Genomic DNA, 22,617 nt, shown 5'->3' with positions numbered 1-22,617 from the left:
CTGTTCCCTGCTCACCTGTCCCAGCCAGCCTCCCACTTCCTGTCCCCTGAATGCACTCAATTTGAGCAAGAAAGTAAGCAAGCAAACAAATCAAAACACAAAGAGAGAACCCATCGTGCTCCCACAGCCTCTTCTGTAGGGAAATTGACATTGTGGGCAGAGGCAGCCGGCAGAGGCCCTGGGTGGCTGGTCTTGGAGCTCCTGCAGGGTAGGGTGGGAATACTCCCTCGACTTTTGGATATTCTCCACCTCTGCACTCCACCCCCATGAGAGCTCCAGGGAGGGGACAGAGGAGGCATTTCTTAAAACCTTAAGTGTCAACACTGGCGGTGTCCTCAGAACCCCTCCAGCCCAACTTCATCATTTCACGGAAGAGGGCACCGTGACCCAGAAAGTTCCAGCAGCCTGGTTAGTGCGTAGTCCCCATAGTGTGGGGTTGGGCTAATGGACATTTTTTGTTAAACAACTCTTGTTCTCTCCAGATTGTCCCCTTGGCACTGGCTGACCTTGCCCTCTATGCCTCTGGGATTCCTCTGACTTGCCGACGTTGGTCCTGGATACACACATGGCTCCTTGAAGGGTGGACTGTATTTTTACTCTGGGACGGATGAATTTGGTACATATTGTGAAACTTATGGGCACAGACACTTCTGTGCACTTTTCACCTGTGCTCCAGGAAGACCCAGGGTTCTCTGGGTCACCTTTACCATCTCGCCAGCTAGTACTTGCCAGTTCCCAGTAGATAAATCCTGCAAATAGCTGAGTCCAATGAAAGTGTTGTGTGAGCCGTGGGATTTTCACCTGGCAGAGATCTGCTCTAAGCTGGGGGTCTCCAGACACCTGGGTCATCTCCAGAACCCCTCCTTGCCCCTCCTCCCATTTAGAAGTGCAGGTCAGCTCCTCAGACTCCCATCACTGCCTGGATCTGACTCAGTCTGCTTGGTTCAGCCAGAGGTCATGTGGCTCCACTCCAGGCCCATCTCTTGGGTCACTTTGGCCAGCTTCATGTGTCACTTACGCGTTAACCTCTGATTCGGTGGTTTTTAACTTCTTGGAATGAGAGACCCTTTTGGGGACAGGATTAAGGCTGTGAAGTCTCTCCCATCAGGGTACTGTTCATGTCCTTGAGACTTTGTATATTGATGTCAGGGAATTCATGGACTCTCTGAAGCCCTCAGACCAAGACAGACAGACCCAAGGGTCCTGTTGGCAGGAAGCCAGGGTCTCCGGGGAGGCCCAAGGCCCCAAATCATTTCAGAAGAAACTGAAGCCCTAACAAAGTGACATTTCAGGAGACTTCCCACAGAATGGCTTCTTTCCCTCTTTCCGTCTCAAGAATTCCTTTTCTAGGCAACTGTTTCTTCCTTGTTGAAAAGTCAGATCTAAACTTTACCACTATACCCTAGCTTCATATCGGGCAAGCTGAAATGGCACATAATTCACAGCTTAGTTCTCCTTTCTCTTGTACTCTCTCTCTCTCTGTGTCCCTCTCTCCAACAGCCCCTCCCAGGCAGCACCTGCCCCTGACCCCATTTTGCTTTGTCTCAAGCCGGGGCTTAGCTGAGCACCAGACCCTGAGATGGCTCCAGAAGAGGTGCGTGGTAGATGATACACTCTTGGGGACTTGAAAGCTGGCTCATCATGTCACCTCGTCATCCAGGGGAGACCATGGATGTTCATGATCTCAGAAAAAGAGCCTCTGAGGGCAAGAGTGGGTGGGAGAAGCAGAGAAACCCTAGGAGAAAGGGAAGGGTGGGCAACCTGACTGAGAATTCCCTCTGCAGATTCCAGATCCTGAGTGCTGCCATATCCCCGCCCCCATCTCCCCTTTTCCGAAAGTGGGTGATAGAGAAGGCTGTGGACTGCAGACTCTGGGCCTGGCTGGAGATGCCGAGAGGCCTCTGTGTGAAGGGGAAAGATGGGAGGGCTGGAATCTCTGGGGACCAGGGCAGGCCGGGGGCCTGGGAAGATCCTTGTGGAAGGCCCAGGACACAGGGTGGCCAGGGCTCAGAAGAGTGAGAGCAGGCGCCTCGCCAGAGAGGGGTCCAGCCAGCCCACAGGGTGGCCCAGCCATCCAACGTGCCTTTAGATGAAGAAAGCTGCTTAATCTCCCCCTGGAAATCAGGAAGTTGGAACCCACACAGCTGATTACGGGACCAGAGGAGTGATTTCAGAGGAAAGATGAAAAGAATTAAAGTCAGCTCAGGAGGGAGCAGAGGAGAGAGAGCTGGGAGGTGGGAGCATAATGCTGAGGAGTTTTTCTGCAAAGCCCCTGCACCCTGAACCCGGCTGGGAGCTCTTGTAGGAGCAGGTGGGGGGCTTTGCTGAGGTGAGGTGTGTGGGTGGGGGTCAGGCCTACCTTGTGGAGGCATTCTGAGGGGTGAGGCTCAAAGCTGAGAGGAACTACCAGGGGTTCTGAAGATCATGAGACAGCGCTGAGAGGAGACCCCAAGAGGCCAGGATTAGAGCCTAAGCCTTGATTTCCAGCCCAGGCAGGGTCCTTGTGTGTGTGGTGGTGGTGGACGGGGGTGCTGTTGTGTAGGGGTGGGGCCTGGTCCTCTCAACTGTCCCTCTCTTCCAGGCCTGGAAACTCCAGCCCCAAGTCTTCTGGCTAAGCAGGAAAAAGGACAAGAAAGTGTGTGGTGGGTGGGTTATCTATCCTGACAGAAAGTGTTACCCAGGCCATCCTGGGGCTGAGGGGGCAAGGACAGGGGCTGTTGTCCCAGGAGACCCTGGGTTGAAGGACAAGGACTGTCCGGTAATGGCCTTGTCCTGCTTCAGGTCTAGACAGGAGAGTTGAGGCTAGGGGACAGCTGGGCTCAGGCAGAGCCTCTGGGGACTCCTCGGCTCTGTTGTCTGCCCCAGTCACACACACACACACACACACCACTCAACCATACTTGCTTGCTCTCATATTCTCTGTCTCTCTCACACACACATGGACACTTAAACATACATTTAAATAACTTGCAGACGTATATTAGCAAAAACATTCCATCTGGGCTGGGATTTCTCTCATTGCTTTGAATTCCCCTGAGTTTTAACTTGGAAAAAAAAAATAGGAAGAGGCAAAGATTTGACTAATGTTGGGTTAAGGTTTTTTTTCTTACCCCTTTCTTTCTTGGTTACTGACTGCCAAGAATTTATGTTTGTAAAAGGAAAAGAATTAACTGTGTTGATTAAGAGGCAAACTCCCTGGAAATGTTCCCTCTTAACCCTTTGGTGCCCTCTCAGCGAGCAATGCTGGGGTTCTGTGGTCCAGGGCTTCACAACCTTCCAGGGGACTGGTACCCCCCAAAGGGAGCTTACAGAACGGAGGCAAGCTGTGCCCTTCTGCTGTGCGAATGTGTGTGTGGAGGAGCAGACGTGTGGGTAAGCGTTGTGAGAGTTCGTGTGTGCGCGTGGGTGCTGTGAGTTTGCGTGTGCACGTGTGTGAGTGCGCAAGTGTGGGAGTGAGTGTGGTGACCGCATGTCTGTCCATCAGTCGATGTGGGGTGTGCTGGGCATCCCTGCTTCCCTCTGGCTGTGTAGTAAAACACCAGGAAGGTGGGGGACCTTCAGCTTGATCAAATTAAGGGGGGTCTATGATCTAGCAGGAACAGGGGGCCGAGGGGTTGGGGGCGGGGAGGTTTTAGCTGAGGAAGCAGGTTCTTTCCTGATATCTAGCAGCTGTTACCATGGACTGACCACAGCCAAAGCCAACCCTGGCTCAGGGTCCTTGTGTGGGGAACAGGGGGTGGGGGAATTCTCTCCTCTTTCCATCTCAGCCCAAGCACCCACCAAAGGTGTTCCCTCCTTGTTCTCCTTCCACAACTCTCCCAGCCCTTAGGAAGAGCCTGGGCTGCATGGCTCCTGAGCTTATCCTCTGGGATAGGGCGGCCCTGGAGCTGGGACTGGAGAAAGGATGTTGTGGGGAGAAAGAGGAGCAAAGAAAGGAGAGCTTCTTAGAAGCTCTGAGCCTCATGCATATACGTCCAGCCATACAGAACTACTGAGCCCCCCACCTGGCCTCACTCCTCCTGGACTTACCTGGATACACCTTACATCCCTCCTTTGTTTAGCCAATTCCTACTTGTCTTTCAAGCCTTAGATGTCAGCCCCTCCAGGAAGCCTTCCTTGCTCCCATCCTTGCATGACAGCCCCATGGGCACATAGGCACTCTCCACCTGGTATCATCCTCACATCCTCTTATCTGTTTTCCCCACTGGACCCTGCACTCCTTGAGGATAGAGACGTTGTCTTCTTTATCTTGAATTCCCTGTGCCTAGAACCATGCTGGCACCCAGCATGGGCTCAGTTAAGGCTCACCCCCTTGAATTTAAGGCCCCTGATTGCTGAAATCAGTGTTAGTCACTCCACAGGCTGTGATCTAGATCGCCTTGTATACACACACCTGCTGTGACACTTACCATAAGACCCTAGACTAATCTGCAAACATATTTGACCCTCTTAATTTTCTGTGAGTTCTGCAGAACAAGAATTTTGTCACAATCATCCCCAGGACCTAGCACAGCATCAGACAAATAATAAAGGCCCAATAAATGTCAAATGAATGAAAGAGTAACCGAATGCTTGATAAAGATCCAAGAACATATATAGAGAGACTGATGTAGCTATAAAGATCATTAAGGGCTAGAGTGCAGAGGGGAGACTGTGCTATCAGAGCGGGTGGAAGGAGAGAAGGGAAACATTAATCGAGCATTTAATGTGTGCCACAGCCCCCAGCACTGCACCTGGCATCCAGGGGTGGTTATTTCACTGTATCATCTCCATTTTGTGAAGGGGGTACTTCCCTCATTTGACATATCAGGAAATTGAAACAAAGAGAGGTTAGGTGACCCTTGCCCAGGGTCACCCGCTGTACACATTCGGCTGGGATTCAAACCCAGAGAAATAGGCTTCTCCCACTGTGCCATGGTTCACAAAGGAGGTGAGTTTTTGAGCAGTTTTGAAAGATGAGAGGGGCATGGCTTTGTAGAAAAGGATTGCAAGCCCAGGCAGGTGGAAGACTGAGGGTTCCTAGGATTAATGCTGGCTAGCTTGTCCCATGAGTTTACATAAGCTACTGTGTGTCCAGGACGCAAGGGGAGACCCAACGTGACAAGGGAAGGTGCAACCGTGGAGAAGGCAGCAGAACAGAGAGCAGCCCAGGAAGGCCTTCAAAAATAGATCTGAAGCCCAGCTTTGAAAAGGCAATGGGTGGAAACTGTCAAAAGGAGAGCCAACACAGATGTAGGACTTATCGGGTGGCAAATGCTATGCTGAGCACATATGAACACATTTAATCCTTGCAGCAAGGCTCTGAGGTGTATCCTGCTCTGATTCCCATACACTGGGGAGAGTGGAGACCCAGAAAGGATAAGTAAGCTGCCCCAGGTCATAGGATTGGTTAGGGTAGACCTGGGATTTGAACCCAGTCTGATTCTAGAGCTTGTGCTCATGGCCACTGAACTAAGAAAGGTGAGCAGGGATATGGAGGTCCCTCAATGTGGACAGCAATGTAAGTCACACTGGCAGGCCACTGGGAAGTGTGATCTGGATCTGGTTGGAGGGCTGTTGTTCAATCACTAAGTCATGTCTGACTCTTTGCAACCCCATGGACTTCAGTACTCCAGGCTTCCCTGTCCTTCACTATCTCCCAGAGTTTGCTCAAACTCATATCCATTGAGTGGGTGTTGACGTCTCATCCTCTGTCACCCCGTTTTCCTCCTGCCCTCAACCTTTCCCAGCATCAGGTCTTTTCCAATGAGTTGGCATTTTGCATCAGGTGGTCAGATTATTGGAGCTTCAGATCAGTCCTTCCAATGAATATTCAGGGTTTATTTCCTTTAGGATTGACTGGTTTGATCTCCTTGCTATCTAAGGAACTCTCAAAGAATCTTCTCCAGCACCACTAAAAAGCATCAATTCTTTGGCACTCAGTCTTCTTTATGGCCCGACTCTCACATCCGTACATGATTACTTTGATGTACTATGATTACAAGCCATAGCTTTGACTAGACAGACCTTTGTGGGCAAAGTGATCTCTCTGTTTTTTAATATGCTGGTTTGTTATAGCTTTTCTTGGAAGGACCAAGTGTCTTTTAATTTTGTGACTGCAGTCACCACCCATAGTGATTTTGGAGCCCAAGAAAATGAAATCTGTCACTGCTTCCACTTTTCTCCATCTATTTGCCATGAAGTGATGGGACTGGATGCCATGATCTTAGTTTTTAGAGTATTGAGTTGGAGGGTAAGAGAGGTCAAGTTAAAGGAAAGACGCAAATCTCAGACTAGCAAGTGAGGACATCATTTCAAACTGAGAAACACTTAAAAGGGTGGTGGTGGTGGGGGGACAGGGACAAAGTCTCTGATGATCTAAACTTTCTCCATGCACATTGAGAACTTTGTTTCAAGGACTCTGGGGTTCATCACCCCTGTTCCCAGCCCCCTGGAGGGAAGCCCCAGAGGGCTATGATGATGTGGGTTATTCCTAAGGTATTCTCCCTGGAGAACTCTAACTTACTTCCTCTCCACTCTCCCATATCTGTGAGCAGGGGAGTCAAGCCAGAGATGGTGAATGGGCCCACCCTAGCTTCGCCTTTGTTCCCACTAGATGCCTGCTGATCAGGGGGACTGGGCCTTCTCCCCTTCTCCATTCAGACCAGGAGCCTGGGAAAGGGGACTTTGCAGCCTTCTGGTAACTCAACTCTGATGTCTTCTGATTAGAGGGCTTCTTCCCTCTCCCAGTCATGTTCCTTTGTGGTCTGGGTGGGTGTCACTGTCACAGGCCAGCCCATGCCTCTACCACGAGCATCCAGAGACACTTGGGGAGAGGGCAACAACCAAGCTGTGGTCTGAGGAGAGATTATGACTCCCCAACTGTCCTGGTCTCATGATTTTGAGGGGCTGGCTCTTTTTGAAGGGGGGTGCTTTGTATCAGAACATCAAGAGCTGTTCTCTTGAATACCCATGTTCAAGAAACACTTTCTGTTCAGCTTTGGAACTTTGAGTCTTGAGGGAACCAGCATCCTGGAATCCCCCCATGACTTCTCTTTCTGCCCCTGCAGATCAGCTGTCAGCCAACCTCTTCCTTCTCTCCACTGGGCAGAAAAATCATCTTAAAGCATATCTTGGAAAGTTCCTCTCAAACCTTTACCTTGGTACCACGCCATATAGTCATCAAGCATTCTCGCATCCTTGGCCCCTGGGACCCTCCTCATATCAGCCCTGTGAGGCAGGTAGCTCAGAGATTATTAGACCCATTTTACAGATGAGGAAAACGAGGTCACCTGGTTGGTGAGTCATGTTGGCCCCACTGTTAGATTTCTAGGCAGTGGGATCAGAAGGCAGCCTGGGAGGGGAGGGTCTGGGATCGAGATCCATGCCAAACAAAGAGATGGGATTGGAGAGATGAGTGATCACAGGTCTCTCTTGTGTCCAGAAAGGTCCACCTTGAGTCACCTGCCTTTCTGTGACCAAGACACCAGCAGCTTCCCTGCTGAGTGATGGTGAGTCAGCTCCCAGCCACTCTCAGCCAGGCCCTCCTCCTCCTGGCTTTCGTAGTATCTGACTCAAGGTCTGTTTCAGGTAGGCAGTATCTGTGGTGCCTTCTGGTGTAAAGCCCACAACTAAACAAGAGGAAACATTTGAGAAGTATTTGTGAATAAAGGACACCAGGAGCAGTATTCAGGCTCTTCAGAGAAAAGAGATGCCCAGACTAGAGGGGTGGAAGCTATGGCCATCCACAGTTACATAATAGCATCACCATGACACCCTGCATTGCTTTAGTACTGCTTCTGAAGCACTTCAAGCACTTTCAGCTTTATTAGGCTATTTGATCTCATAAAAGTTGCGCAAATGGGTGGTGATAGTTACTACAACCATTTTGTGGATGAAGAAACCGAGGCCTAGAAAGGTGTTAAGTGATGCACCCAAGACCTTACAGCAGGGAGTGGGGAAAGAGGGCTTGGTCTGTCCTATCTTTAGAAGTTTCTCTAGGGGTTCTGTTTCTGGGACTCCCTTTTGGTATCTACATTCCTATGAGGTAAGGTGTGGACAGAGGAGGTGACTGGCAGCAGGCTCAGAGACTCTTCCTGTGCAGGATCACTGAGAAACAGTGAGTCAGGCTCCCTGATATTGAAGTCAGTTTCCTCTTTCATTTCCCAAACAATTGTTGGGGAGTGAGCTCACTTGTTGATCCTCAGAGTGGAGCTGAGGGTACCTGCGCAGCTGCCGCTGAAGGGTTTGATCGTTGTGGTGGTCTTAAAAAGAGGCTAGTACTCTTGCCTTGGGACTCCAGCCCTCCTGATTCAGCAGTGCCCCAGCCAGGGGCGGGCACCTGGCTAGCCCTGTGTGTGGCCACAGACTCAACACTTGTTTCCTGACCTCCAATACTGTTCCTATTCAATCCTGTCCATGGCTGGTTTCCTAAAACTCTTCCCTAAAAAAAAAGAAAAATAAAAACTCTTCCCTATTCTCACAAATTGTCAGTGGAGTCCCATTCCTTCTAGCCTCAATTTGGCCTTCAAGAACCCACCCCATCAGGTCCCACACTGTCTCCCCAGCCTTCGCTCCTCTGACTTGTCCTCTATAAAACCCTGTCTTCAGCCAAGACTGTAGGGCTTGTCTAGACATGTTTTGTGTTTTCCCAGCTCCACAGTGGACTGTGATATTATTCCCTTGGTCTGGAAAGCCACTCCTATTCTCTCTGCTGGATTTCATCCTTCAAAACCTTTGAGGAATGTGATCTCCTTCATGAGGCCTTCCTTGATCACACCAACCAGGAAGTGCTCTCTCCTTCCTGGGATGTCTCACTTGGTATACAGGTGTCTATACAAGCAATTCTCTATGTGTTGTGATGATGGTATAAAGCGTTGGATGTTTGTAAAACTTCAGAGGTTGCAGAATTCTGCAATACCACTTGTGCATACGCGTGTGTTTGGTGTGTATGTTTATGAGAGATGAGCACAGTTATGTACAACACCTGAACACAATAAGTGATTGGACCCTTACTGGGTTTTGAACGTGTCAATCACTTTTGCTCGGCCAATGAACCAAAAGCCAGATGTATCCCCCAGAGGAGAAAGAACCCTAGTTATAAAATCCATAAACACTTGGAGGAAGAAAGAGTAGAAGGAGAAAGTGAACAGTATGTATTGATCACTCTGTATTCCAGGCACAGAGTCAGAGAGGAGGCTTCATGTGAACAAACTAGCTCACTTCAGGCTCACAATAGCTTTTAGAGGTGGGGAATTATTGCCCTCATTTTGTGAATATGTACCATTGAGGGTCAGGGTCTTCAGGAAATAGACTCTGAGAGGAAGACTGTGTGCAGAAAGTTAATTGGTGACTGTTCATGGAACAAGCCCTGCACAGAAACAGGCCTGGGCTGAGGGAGAGGTTGAATGGCACTGGCATTACCACGAAGTCTCAGGTGCTCCCATGGGGTTGCTAAAGCTTGGATGACCCTTCAAAGATGTTCCCCCATCTAGGCAATGGGCCTGGGTCATTGAACCCCTAGGAAGGGACGTAACTCAGGCAAGACTGCTCCCTGTAGCTGAGGGCATTTCCTGGGGAGGGCCAGCACCATCTGCATGCACCATTCTGGATTTGAGAAATGCCTGCCCTGCACACACACAGCACTGCTGGCAAGTGGGAGGATTAGGGATTGAACTCAGGCCCATGCTTTGTCCTAGGGTACCATGTGACTTTCAGTCCATCTCAGAATTCAGCTTGGCCACCCTATACCCAAGAGACACCTTCAGGAAGGCCATGCCAGAAAGTCCCCTGTGAAGAAAACAGTCTCCCTTTTTGGGAAGTTTCAGTAGTTCTAGTGTCAAGTAATAGCAGTGAGAAGGTAGGTAATACTGATCAGTTACTGATGTTTTCTGATTCTCACACTTTGGAAACTTTGATGGTGGAATACGAGTGTAATATCCAAAGTATTTCACAAACAGGAAAAACACCCAGGACAGTCAGAGGGCTGGCAGGATGCATCCCAGCTGAACATGAACCAGACCTGGTGGGCTCTGGAGGACAGGACTGCAGTTCTCCCCCAATGCCATGTGCTGGGAAATAACCCGGGGAGGGCTTTCTTCAGAAAACCAAGCTGAGAGAGGCAGGTCATTTGATTGAACTCGACATCTGGCTCAGCATCTGAGATGCATATAGTAATCTCTGCTGTAAGTTTCTCCTTTTGCAAGGACCCTGTCTTACTCAGCTCTGTGTTTTCTGAACCTGGCACAGGAAAATTTGTTACATGAAATCTGAATGACCCTGGGCAAGACCCCACCCTGCTGTATGCCTCCATGTCCTCATCTATAAATGAGAGGTTTCCCAACCCTGTTTCTCCTTGAAATGGGAGAATCTGGTGAATTCTCCTTAGGAGAAGGGAGGTGAGGGGGCCGTGTCCAGGGCCTCCAATCCTGCTTTATCCAAAGCAACTCCCCTTGTATTTGTTTATGCATCCATACGGTTTCACTTAAACCGGCATTCCTCAGCTAAAAACAAAGCCTGGGAACCACCAGGCTGCATATGATATCTGAGGTCCTTTACACACAGCTCTGACATGTGTGTATGTGAGCAAGCAGATGAACAAATGAACTAATGAATGAGTGAATTAATGAACTCTTGGTATACCTAGCTAATGTAGGCCAGTCCCTGGCCACACCATTCTTAGAGCAGCTGGCCACCCACCGTGGGAAGTTTGGACAGAGACACAGGGCTTTCCCTGGACAGAGACACAGGGCTTTCCCGACGTCCTGTCAATTGCAGGAGTCTGTCTGTCTCCACCACGGCTGTGGATGAGGCCTCCTCCCTGCAGATCCCTTGGATGCCACCCGGTCTGGGCTGTACTCATCCTCGACTCTCCTAATATGTTGACTCAGCTGAAAGAGATACTGACAACAGCTGTGCGAGTCACTGGCCGGTCTGGCGAAAGCATCCTTAGGTTTTCTCGGTGTGTGTCCCAGGGTGTGGCACTAGGTTTGCTTGTTCAGCTCCCTTCCCTCCTAGGGAAGTGGCTCCTAATTTTGGCCTTGCCCCCCTCCCACCATCTCTCCTTTCCTTTCTTCCTCTAAGTCAGTGGTTCTTAATCTTGACTGCATGGATTGGAATCGCCTAGGGAGACTTAAAAATTACTGATGCCCAGAGATTCTGATTTCTTGCTTTGGGGTGTGGCCTTGGCAATAGAAGTTGAAAAAGCTCCCCAGGTGATTCTAATATCCAGCCAACGTTGAGAACGACTGGTCTGAGGATGTGGAGTAGGACTCCCAACCTCAGCTGAAACTGTTTCTAGCCATGGGATTCAGATGTCTGCTGCAACTGGGAAGGAGTGGGGCCCAGGTTTCTCTCAGAAACGGAGATGTAATTGGAAGTGGAAAGAAATACACAGTGCTACCCTTGCCCCACTAACCTAGTGCTGAGTCCCATGGGAGGGAAAGCCTTCAAGGGAAGCTGAAGGGGCTATTTTCATAAAGGGTCCTATGAGATTCAGGCAGGTCAATGCTGTTTGGAGTCCCGGTGACAGGGTGTGACCGCATAGGAGAGGGGCACAGGACACTGTGAAGCTCAAGTGGACAGAGGACACCAGGTGGGCAGTGTGTCCCTTTTGAGGGAGCTTTGGGACAGTGCCCTGGGCATGGGTGGCAATGTTTTCAGGAGGCCTGCTGGCAGCAAGTCCCACTCTGGGGTGACTGTGGGCTGCACAGCATCAGAGAGCAAATGGGGCTGGGGGAACAAAGCTTTTGTGAGATATGGGGTCTATTCCCCATGACAGTCCTGCTGATAAGCACGTGGGGTACTCCCAAGGGGCCCCCTGATCACAGAGTGAACCTATGGCAGACAGAATTGAGCAGCAGTAAAATCTGGTCATTTTCATGGACGGGAATCCATGTGGACTTGTGGGATGGTGAGGTCTGAGGACACTACAATCTTGAAGCTGTCTGGTGGTGGTGGAGTGACCAGGTACGACAGAGGGAGACCAGAGGAGCAGACTTTGTGACCTGCTCTGAAAAGGCCCCCTGGTTGGATCAGTCTCCCCCAACAGCTTTCTCTCCGGTGTTCACATCTGATCAGGGTCTTCTCAACTCAGGGCTTTTCTGCATGCATATTCTCAATGGGAATTATGTGCTTTACTTCCTGTGCAAGTTCTTTCTCTCTTTCTTGAAATCACATTTTCTCCTAAATTAGAAAACCTCTTTAATTGTTAGCAGGAGCTGAGGTTCGGTTCCTTGCATGGACAATATCATTAAACACTGGAAAATAAACAAACTGGAAAAGTTTAAGACATTTTCGAACCCTTTGCTTCCCAGAGGGCGTCTGGGGCCCTGGGCAGGACAAGGTTCTGCTGGCCTGGGTTTATATTGTGTTGATGACTTGACCCCTCCAGCTGTGAGAAGCCAAACTGACAGCGGGTTGTTTTTACTAAACTTCCCAGGATTGCAAACTTGATTCAGGAGGCGTTTGCACTGATTTGCGCTGAGGTCTCCAGTGACCGTGCCAAGCTTCCTCTGCGGGCAGAGTGCATGACGGGAGTGGCCAGTGGTCCTCGGAGCTGACAGCTGGTGTAAACCATCGCAGTCCTCTGCAGCTATTCCACAGGGGCCAGGGAGGCGAGGGGAACTGTGGGAGGGGTTGGTGTGTGAGAACGTTTCTTCCCATCTTGCTGAAATGTGATTCTAATGAAATGATAATGAGGTTGTGGCCTTTAAGCTCCATTGAGCTTCTTGCGCATTGTAATTTTACCCAGAGTGGGGCTAGTTTTTGAAATGATTAAAACTATCGATTCCTAGGCCTGTGTGGCTTGAGTCTGAATTCATTACAGGCCCAGAGGTGAGGGATAAACATTTCTCCCTGGTTCAGCTGGGAAACAGATCCCATCTTGTCTGAGTCTCCTGCCCGCCCACCCAGCTCTCCAGCAAACCTCTGGCAGCACAACTAACTGGTATGGGTGGTATGGGAACCTCTGGCAGTGTTGGCAGACAGACAAAAAAATAGGACCCAGCATCCATAGAGGGACAAGTTATGAAAGTCCCAACCAGGAGTCCCAGACCCTTTTCTGGGACCTCTCCCTCATGTTGGAGGAGGGAAGCGCTCAGTGTTTAGTCTCGGTGATATTTTCCTACTGACATTCTAAGTGAAATGTCTTTTCTGTGGAAAGAAACACAGAAACCCTCCAAAGTTTGACCCAGAAGAATCCTGGAAGGAGAAACTCCAGCTGGAAGTGTGGCTGACAATGTGGGGTGAACTTGGACCTCCTGAGCCCCATCTTTCTTCTCAGGATAAAATGAGGGGTTTCTCTCTCTGATTTTTGTTATCACCACCGTTTTGGTTCCCAAGAACATCAGGTGACTCTTTTCAAGTTGAAACAGGTTGGCATCTTAAAAAATAACCTTACTTTGAAAATATTATGGAGGTTTCTCCAAAAATTAAGAAATAGAACTAACATATGATCCAGGAACTCCACTTCTGGGTATTTATCCAAAGGAAATGAAAACATTAATTCAAAAAGATATATGCACCGTCATGTTCATAGCAGCATTATTTATAATAGCCAAGCCATAGAAACAACCTGTGTCCACTGATAGATGAATGGATAAAGAAAATGTAGTATACATGTATACGATGGAATATTATTGAGTCACCAAAAAAAAAAAAAAGTGAGGGCATTATGGTAAGTGAAGTCAGACAAAGAAAGATAAATACTGTATGATCTCGCATACATGTAGAATCTAACAAACAAAGATCAAAACAAAGTAAAACTGAACTGGATGAAGGGGATCAAAAGATACAAACTTTCAGTCATAAAATACATAAATCATGGGATGTAAGGTACAGCATGGTGATTATAGTTAATACTATATTGCATATTCAAAAAGTTGCTAACAGAGTAGACCTTAAAAGTTTTCATCACAGGAAAAAAAATTGTAACTGTAAGGTGATGGATATTAACTAAATTCATCATGGTGATCATTCCACAATATATACAAATATTAAATCATTATGTTGTACATCTGAAACTAATATATGTCAGTTGTATCTCAATAAAAAATAATCTTAAACTATTAAACTAAATAATCTTAATCTAAACCATTAAAGGAGGCCAAGTGAAGTGAAGTGAAAGTCGCTTAGTCGTGTCTGATTCTTTGTGACCCCATGGACTATACAGTCCATGGAATTCTCCAGGTCAGAATACCGGAGTGGGTAGCCTTTCCCTTCTCCAGGGGATCTTCCCAACCCAAGGATCAAACCCAGGTCTCCCATATTGCAGGCGGATTCTTTACCACCAGAGAAGCCCCAAAGGAGGCCAAAAAGAAAATTACAGAAAATGTCAATAGCATAAAGATAGGCATGCTTCTTAAGTATGGGTGTCTACTACCTAAGTGCTGTTCTTAGCTTCGTTCCTGTCTTAAGGGCTAAAGCAATTTATATACACTTGGCCCAGCTCCCTGCCTGTGTCCATGTGGGGGCCACCATATTAAAACTGGTCAATCTGCCATCTTAATCTCCTTTCTGACAGGCCTAAGAGATCACATTTTAATGGCCCACCTGGGGCCTCCCAGTCATGTGGAGGTTTGGTCTGAGGAGCAGTTCTCCGCCACAGTGTGGGGGTGGTGTAAATGACTCATGGAGACAGTTGGGGTGCTGTCCTCCACATGGGGGCAAAGCAGCCTGGCAAAAAGTCCCCTTGATCCCATCCTCTCCTTTTTTTCTTTTAAACAGCCTTATTGGGCAGTCAAGGCCATAAAATACACGTCAATCATATTCAGACTGGAGCATCAAGGTCTGCCTTCAAGGTCACACACACCGTGAGCATGTCCATTTTGGAAATGGTGTGATACATTTCCAGTTTTCCTGCTCACCTTTTTACAAGTAAGCATCACTATCCCGAAGCTCTCTCTATGCCAGGCAAGGGGCATGCCCTTCCTCTGAGTGTGCATCTGGGGTTCCCCCATCTCATCTTTTTGTCTGTGTGTCCCCCACTATACTGTGGACTCCTTGAAGGCAGGGTTTCATTTTATTCCCTTTTACATCTCATTGCCCAGAACTGTGTCTAGCCCAAAACATACCTGGGCAGATGATTGTTGATTGAATGAGTGAGGGAAAGAAACCATGATGGAGGTCATTTATCATTTAATTCTCAGGACAACCTTGTGAGCCAAGCAGGGCAGGAATATGAGCTCTAATTTCCTGGAAAAAAAACAACGGAACTCCAGGAGGGTAGGGCCTTGGTTAAGGTCACCCGACTCCTGGAGCTGGCGCCAGGGCTGTGCTGCAGTCTGGTAGCTCAGAGAGGGTTGCGTGTTGCTACCCACACTCGCTTGCTCTGGGACTTCTAGGATACCCACTCAGTCTTTCCCGGAGAGCCTCCTACACAGGTGGTTCCCTGGGCGGTTCAGATCAAGGTCCCCTTTTATTTTCTCCCCCTGTCCCACCCCCGGCACCTGGGCTTTTGAAAGATTAGGCCTAGCAAACGAACTGCAATTATGCAGTAATAATGATTCCATTTTCTCATTTTTATTAATAAAACACATATGCGATGTGCCACTCAGAGCATTCCGTGGAGAGAAAACGAGTTTCCCCACCAGGTGAATAAAATTTCACCCAGAGGCAAGCAGTTCACAAACCGCCTTCTGGTCTGGGAATCGCAGGCACTGCATTGACAGCCCAGTCGCTGGGCGGGCCGCCTGCCCTGAGTCTCTGAAGTTGGAGGAGACAGGGGCCATTTCAGCTGCTCCCGGCTCGCCTTGCCGTCCCCGCTGGAATCAGCAGACCCTGACTTTTGGAGAAGCGTTACTGCGATGTGTCAGCTGCTCCGGGAGAGCCCAGAGTGATGTATTCCAAGACCTGTCAGGAGAAGGGTTTACGGTCAGTTAGGAACTGTAAACTCCCTCCCGAGGAATCGCCCATGGAATTTTAATACTCTGTCTCCCTCTGTCTGGGCACTTCCTTCCACTCTTGGCCCACTCCTCGATGCATATGGAGCAGGGTTCAGGTCTGAGGGTCCCTTGGGAGAGTGCACGGTTTCCCTCCATCCAAGTGTCAAGGCTGGAAATGGGAGGCGAATCGCAGACAGGACTCGGGCCTTGCTGCCGCCTCGGGCCTTGGCAGGGCCCCCTGCCGTTCATTCTCCCTGCTCCCTCCCCTTTCTCGGAGCAGGATTGAGGCCCAGCACAGGCCTGAAACAGCTAGAAGTGGAACTCTAGCCTGGCTCCTCCTTCTGCCTTTATTCAAGCAACAAACTCTGAGGGCCTCCCTCATGAGGGCCCACTGTGTGCTGGGCAGGGAGCTAGGAGCTGGAGCAGTCAGGGTTCACCGTCCCCATCCTCATGATCCTCACTGCTGCTATTCAATTCCAATCACCTACAGAAAAATGAAACAGGAAAAAAGGGGAAATCAGAGAGAAAGCTGCTGGAGGAAGAGTGTAGTCAGGAATGACCCAAAGAGGAAGTGAAATAGAAACCTATGGGACCTCCCTGGTGGTCCAGTGGTTAAGAATCCACCTTCTAATGCAGGTTATGGGGGTCTGATCCTTAGTTGGGGAACTAAGATCCCGCATGCCATGGAACAACAAAGCCCATGTGCTGCTAGCAACTACTGATCCCACCTGCTTTAGAGACTGTGCTCCACAACCAGAGAAACCCCCGCACGCCACTGTGAAGACCCAGCACAGCAAAAAAAAAAAAAAAAAAAAACCAACAGACTGTCAAAAATTTTTTTAAAAGAAGAAAACCATGAATGGTTTGGGAAGCCCAAATCGGCCCCTTCCTACAAAATGGCTCAATCTTCCACGTCTCTCTGCAAGGAAACTCATCTTCAAAGTTTATGCTGATAGCTCCGAAGTCTGTGTTTCTTGCCCAAACTTCACTTTTGAGTATCAGAAACCCCAACACCCTCCCCCAACCTCCGCCACCATATCCAACTATCTTTACCTGGAGGTTGCAGAGGCAACTCATCCATGACCAACCTCACTATCTCCCATCAGCTGTATAATTATAATCTCTGATTTCCTTTTCCTTCTTCACTGAACAGTCTGAGGCTAGTCCTCATGTGCGGGTTTATGTCAGTGTCCCCCAGAGCCCAGTACGGCCCATGGTACATGGTAGGCATCCAGAAATATTTGTTGAAAAACAACCACTCCTACTTCATAGAAAAGTCAGCTTCTACAGGATCTATTTTCCTAGTAACTCTTCTCATCTGTTTCTCCTCAAGGAATGACCATACTGTGGCTCCAACTCTCAAGACTGTTGCTTTAGCAAAACCCAAACGGAACTGGTGAGATTTCTTCATCCCACAGGGAACCCTTTGACCACTAGGGGGGGGGGGGGGGGGCGAGAGGGGATGGGGGGAGGGGATGGGGGGGTGGATGGGGGGGTGGTGGTTGAAAGGGGGTTGTCAGGACTTGTCTTTGTATCCTGTCTTCCAGCCCAGGACTGGATTTGCATATGTTAATATGGAGCACTGGAGCCGGTTAATGAGAAGCAGTGGGCCAAGTGGGTGAGCAGAATTCCTCAGAGTATTTTTTTCAGATGTCTTAATTCACTCTCTTTGTTGTATTTCGGCAGATCCAGGTGTTTGGATTGAGTTGGTCCTGGTCCCTGCTCCCCTCCCCCAAATCTCTGAAACCACAGATTTTTCTAGATGCCAGACTCAGCCTTTTGTCCCAAGGCTGATGGGGGGGTGTAGCACTCTGCTCACCTGGAAACAGCCCCAAGGAACTGGCCTGAGGGAGCCGGCCCTGGGCTGGAGAGCCCCAGGCTGAGGCCTGGGGGGTGGGGGTGCTCCTGAGGGGGGCTGGGGGGAGAGAATAGAATTCCTGAGACAAGAACCCTCTATGGAGACAGCCCGCTGGGCTTCCAGCCCTCCATCTGGGTTCCACTAAAAACACATTTTGCGTGTTTCTGTTGTTCTTAAGTCTGGGTTTATTTCAAGGGGAAAATTATAAAGAAACATCTCTGCCTTTATTTCAACAGCAGCTTGTGCTTGGGTAGATTCTCATCTGTCTGGCCTGTCCTGCCTGGAGATGAAGGGAGGGGGTGAGGGTGGGGTCCCAGGAGACTGAAGCCCCAGGCTCTGTTAGCTGCCAGTGTCCCAGACCACCAGGACACCACAGCTCACCTTCCCAGCTGGATGGCTTGAGAATGAGAGGTGGGGACTGAGGGACACAGGGCAAGTAGAGATCGGCTCAGGCTGCCCAGCTGGGAAAGCCCCACAGGCAGAAAGACAAGTGACAGCATCCCCACAGGCATTTCAAAGCCTTCCCCTGTGAGCCCAGGGTAGCATTCAGTATGTGACCACTGCGTGAGTCTGGGTTCCATCCTGATAAGAAGTCAGATGTAGCAGAGGCCCATCCTGAGGATTCAGGTTCTGACCCAGACCGAGAATCTGCAAGGTTACCTGGAGCCCTTGAACCTGAATCAACCCTGACCTCAGAGACACAGAGAATGAAGGTCAGAGCTAGAGAGGGCCTCAGCCACCTATCCCAGCTTTGCCATTTCACCAGTGAGGAAACCAAGGCCCAGTGGGGAGAAGCTACTTGCTGAGGCCACAGAGGACCACTTGGTGGATCAGACCTACATCCAAGGTCTTTTCTGCTATGCTGCTTATGAGGGTGGGTGGGTGGCCAGATCTCCATGAAGCGGCCAAGAGCTCTCATAAACACACCATTCAGGGATTAGCATGTATGCATGCACACAACACGTACACTGGCCCTTGGACTCTGTCAGCAGTACCTGCACCCCCAGCACAGCTGTGTTCCTCCAGGGTTGTCTTGGACACTCAGGCTCTGGCAGACACAGGGACTCTGAACACCATGGTAGATATGGACCTGTCTTTGTACGGAGCCGTTGTCAGACAAAGAATTCGCAGCCAGGGCGCTAGGCCCTGGCCTTTACCCATCAGAGAGCAGTTCTTACAGAGGTCTCTCTCTCTTCCTCTGAGAAGGGCCTCAGCAAGGACTCAAGCTGACCTGCTTGGGAAGGCTTTGATTGCCCCCTGGTGGCTGTATTTGGCATCTTCAGCCCCCGCTTTCCAGGCCCTCAGTCTATTCATGCAGCAAATTTGTACTGAGCCCCCCTGCTGTAGGCCAGGAAACCGAGTGGTCAGTAGACTGTAGGAGATTGACATGCAAAGGGAGGATTATAATAGTGGTTGATTAGTGCTATTAGAGAGGAAAGGGCAGGGCACAAAGGAAGTTTAGGCAGGAGCCTAAGAAAGACTCAAGGGGGATGGGTTGACTTGCTTCCTGGGCTTTGCATAAGCACTCAGTTATTAACGTTCATTTATTTGGAGTTTATAGTTTACCAAAAGATTGCATTTACATTTTTTAGTTTATCCTACCGACAGTCCCATGAGGTAGGTATGACAATCCTTGTTTTACAGATGAAGACACTGAGGCTCAGACGCTCAGTGATTTGCTCCAAGTCACAGTCTTGTAACTGACTCATTTAATTAGCACGGTTTCCAAACTACTCCATCTGGACCAGACATCCAGGGGGAGGTGGGCATACCAGGCAAGGGCTGCCAGTGTGGATTGGTGGCCACCTCTGCCACAAAGATGTTGGTAAGATGGAGGTTACAATACCTCTCTCCCACCCTCAGGGAGCAGACTTCTGTTCTCCCAGAGCTGCACAGTGAGGCCTAGTGGGCCTCATGGGGGCAAACACAAACTGGAGAGTTCTGGGCCTGGTGACGATATCCGATTCTCATTACACACTGGGAAGTGAAGGACACAAGAGGTGTTTCATTCCTGTTTGCTTCCCCCCTGCATGTAGCTAGCTTCGAGCTCAGGAGCAAAAGGTGAGCACTAAATGGCCCTCTGAATGAGATCCTTGGAGCCACAGCAAGGCAGGCCTGCCTCAGGGTGGGGAGCACAACTCCAGGAGAAGCCTTGTCTTTCATGCCCACGCACAAGCTGGAGCTCCCAGGTCCTTGTTAAAGAACAGTGAAAAAGCCAGTGCAGTTGTTAGAAACAGGCAGTGACAGTGACCAGCAGCCGCAGGGCACAGCCTAACTAACTAACTGGGACCGCCACTACTGTCCACCCTGGAGAGAGAGACCTAGCATTGCTGACCAAGGGGGTGGGTCCATTTAGGCTCTCCTCATCCTCCTGTGCATATGTGCTCAGTTGCTGCCAAGACATTTCTGGTTCTTTGTGACCCCATGGACTGTGGCCCACCAGGCTCCTCTGCCCGTGGGATTTTCCAGGCAAGCATACCGGAGTGGGTTGCCATTTCCTTCTCCATTATCCTCCTGACCCAGGACTAGTTCATCACGAGGTCATGCTGACTCCCTTCCCAGACTGTCTCAGCAACCCTACTGCTAAACCAGGATCTACGTCTCATCATTTCTGCTTAGAATCTGGTTTGTCTCCTAACTGTTCTCCCCCTCCCTCCTCCCCCCAGCTTCCCTCACAGGCAGGACGATCGCCCAATCACACCTGCTGGGCTCCCTCAGGGTGAGTCTGAGCCTCAGGATGTACAGACATCTCATAAGGGTGGGGGGCTGCCTCTGGGAAGGGGCTGGGCTGAAGAGAGCCTCAGTGCGGTGAAGCATAGAGGTGGGCTTGAGTGTGAGGGCCATATGCAGAGGCCTGCTGCACCGACGGGGGCAGGCTCCTGGGCGTGTCAACGTCGAGCCGAGAGACAATGTGAAGACTCTGCTGGGGCTCAGGGTGACTTGCACCTCCCCCAGATTCTAGGCCTGTGTGTTTCCTAATGAGCTCTAAAATGGAGCTCCTAGGAAGCAGTGTGTTGCAAGGACAGGACTCAGTGAAGAAGGTCCTTCGGACCAAAGACACTGACAAGGGGTGGAGGATTTAAATTTAATGAAGCTTCTCTGATAGCCTATCACCGACCCAACATTACAACAGCCATTCTCTCATATTTAATGCCATTTAATCTTCACCATAGTCCTATAAGGTGATGAAACTCAGAGAGGTTCAGTAACTGGCCCAAGGTCACAAAGCTGGAGAGTTTAACAGCACTAAGATTCAAACCCAGGCCCCTCCTAATTCAACTGTGATTTGTTACAAGAACATCTGTAGACCTTGCTAATTTCTGGACATGATATGCAGACTTTCATGAAGGAGTCAGATATTTGGGAAGACAAATATTCAAAGGAGGGGGCACTAGGTATTTTTAGGTAAGCAGATTGCCCCTGCCACAGAGTCTGAGCTCCCTGCCAGCTCAGTCTTATCCCAGGACACATATTGTCTGCTGTGCATTTGGTCTTGTCAGTGCTCTATAGAAATGTGTTTTCAAGGACTCCCATCACTCCCCAAGCATACAAATGTCTCTCCTTCATTTTTCCTGTTAAGCAGATTTAAAGAATGAACTAAGAATCTTGGCCACCATTAATTTCACAGCCTACAATTATTTGCATCCCCCCCATTTTTTTTGGCTTGAGTCATTTTAAAAAGCCCTTATGATTCTTTTAATCCCTTTTAGTAGAGCAATTCCATTCTCTTCTCTCCAACCTCCTCTCTCCTGAATGTCCCCTACCCTACCCCCACCATGGAAAGCTTTAAATAATGCAGCAAATTCTTGTTTCATTTCCTTTTCTCTGTTTCCAGATGGATTTTTTCTCCCCAAAACATCCCTGGGAATCATTTCTGTCAGATGCTTCACTAGATGTCCCTTGGTCTTTAAGCTCATCCATCCCCTCCTCCCACCCCGAAATTGCAATTTGCTATTTTAATTATAGTTTCTCTTGCCACACTTGAGGCTTTTTTTTTTTTCCTTCTCCTATTGCAGTCCTCTACCTTTCTTAGATTTTAATCCTTTCTTCCAGTGCAGAGAATTCATGAAGATTTCTGGATTCCTCCAGTTTCCTTCCTTGCTGGTGAATAATTCTTCTTAGTCTGTGTATGATTCTCATTGTTCAGATGCTGAATTAAGTTGCTGAGCAATGGGGCCAGGGTGCCCCATGTGAACTAGTGGCCCCGTCCAAGCACAGATCGAATCACCACCCTGAAGATGACATGTCCCTCAGGTGGTCTGGTCACTGCAGTCCTGGGGCTGACTGTCTCTTAGAACCTAGGAGAAGGGTGGCCCTAGGGCCACTGACCACTTGCCTCTGTCTCTCTGGCCAGCTGGTGAGAGCTCCTAGGACTCTCTGAATTGTGTTCTATAAGTTGCTCCTTGCAGGCTGGGCCGGCCTTGGCCAAAGACAATCTGGGTCATCGGCAGCTGTTTCCCAGCTGCCTGCTGTGTCCGTGGGCTGAGGCTGCAGCTGGACCTGAGTCTGGGCAGGGAGTGAATGGGAAGTAACCCGTGTGACGAGGAAGCTGACAAGGCCTCCACGCGAGGGGAAGACTGGACGGCAGTCCTTCAGTGCATTCCAGGCATAGAGGCTGAGCTACTCACCACGGAGAGGAACTACTTGAAAGCTGCCACCCATCCTGTTTGGGCTCACAAACCTGTCCCTGTTCTGTCCTTCAGGCAGGTATGTAGGTTAGGACCGGTGAAGGTCACTTACCATTGGTGTGTGTAAACTTCAGCTTTGAGTCTGGCTCAGTCAGAAACATGGGATCCTCCAGGGTGACCTAGAAGTCCTGGAGAAGGGTGATACACCAATAGCTCTGTAACCTGAGTGCAGCGCATTACCGCCTGAGCCTCAGGGCTGATGCGATACAAT

At 49.5% G+C, this 22,617-nt stretch overlaps 1 protein-coding gene across 1 annotated transcript in view; it reads left to right on the top strand.

Annotated features, from left to right (window-relative positions):
• Nucleotides 1-22,617, top strand: part of VPS8 (VPS8 subunit of CORVET complex) — a 384,233-nt gene that overhangs the window by 39,138 nt on the left and 322,478 nt on the right. The window contains exons 4-5 of the mRNA XM_070466284.1: nt 17,194-17,256; nt 17,408-17,478. The gene's annotated coding sequence lies outside the window, so the exon portion shown is untranslated. The remainder of the gene's footprint in view (nt 1-17,193; nt 17,257-17,407; nt 17,479-22,617) is intronic.

Source organism: Odocoileus virginianus, chromosome 4 (genome assembly GCF_023699985.2).
Source record: "Odocoileus virginianus isolate 20LAN1187 ecotype Illinois chromosome 4, Ovbor_1.2, whole genome shotgun sequence".
NCBI lineage: Eukaryota > Metazoa > Chordata > Mammalia > Artiodactyla > Cervidae > Odocoileus > Odocoileus virginianus.
This window is presented reverse-complemented; position numbering and strand designations above follow the sequence as displayed.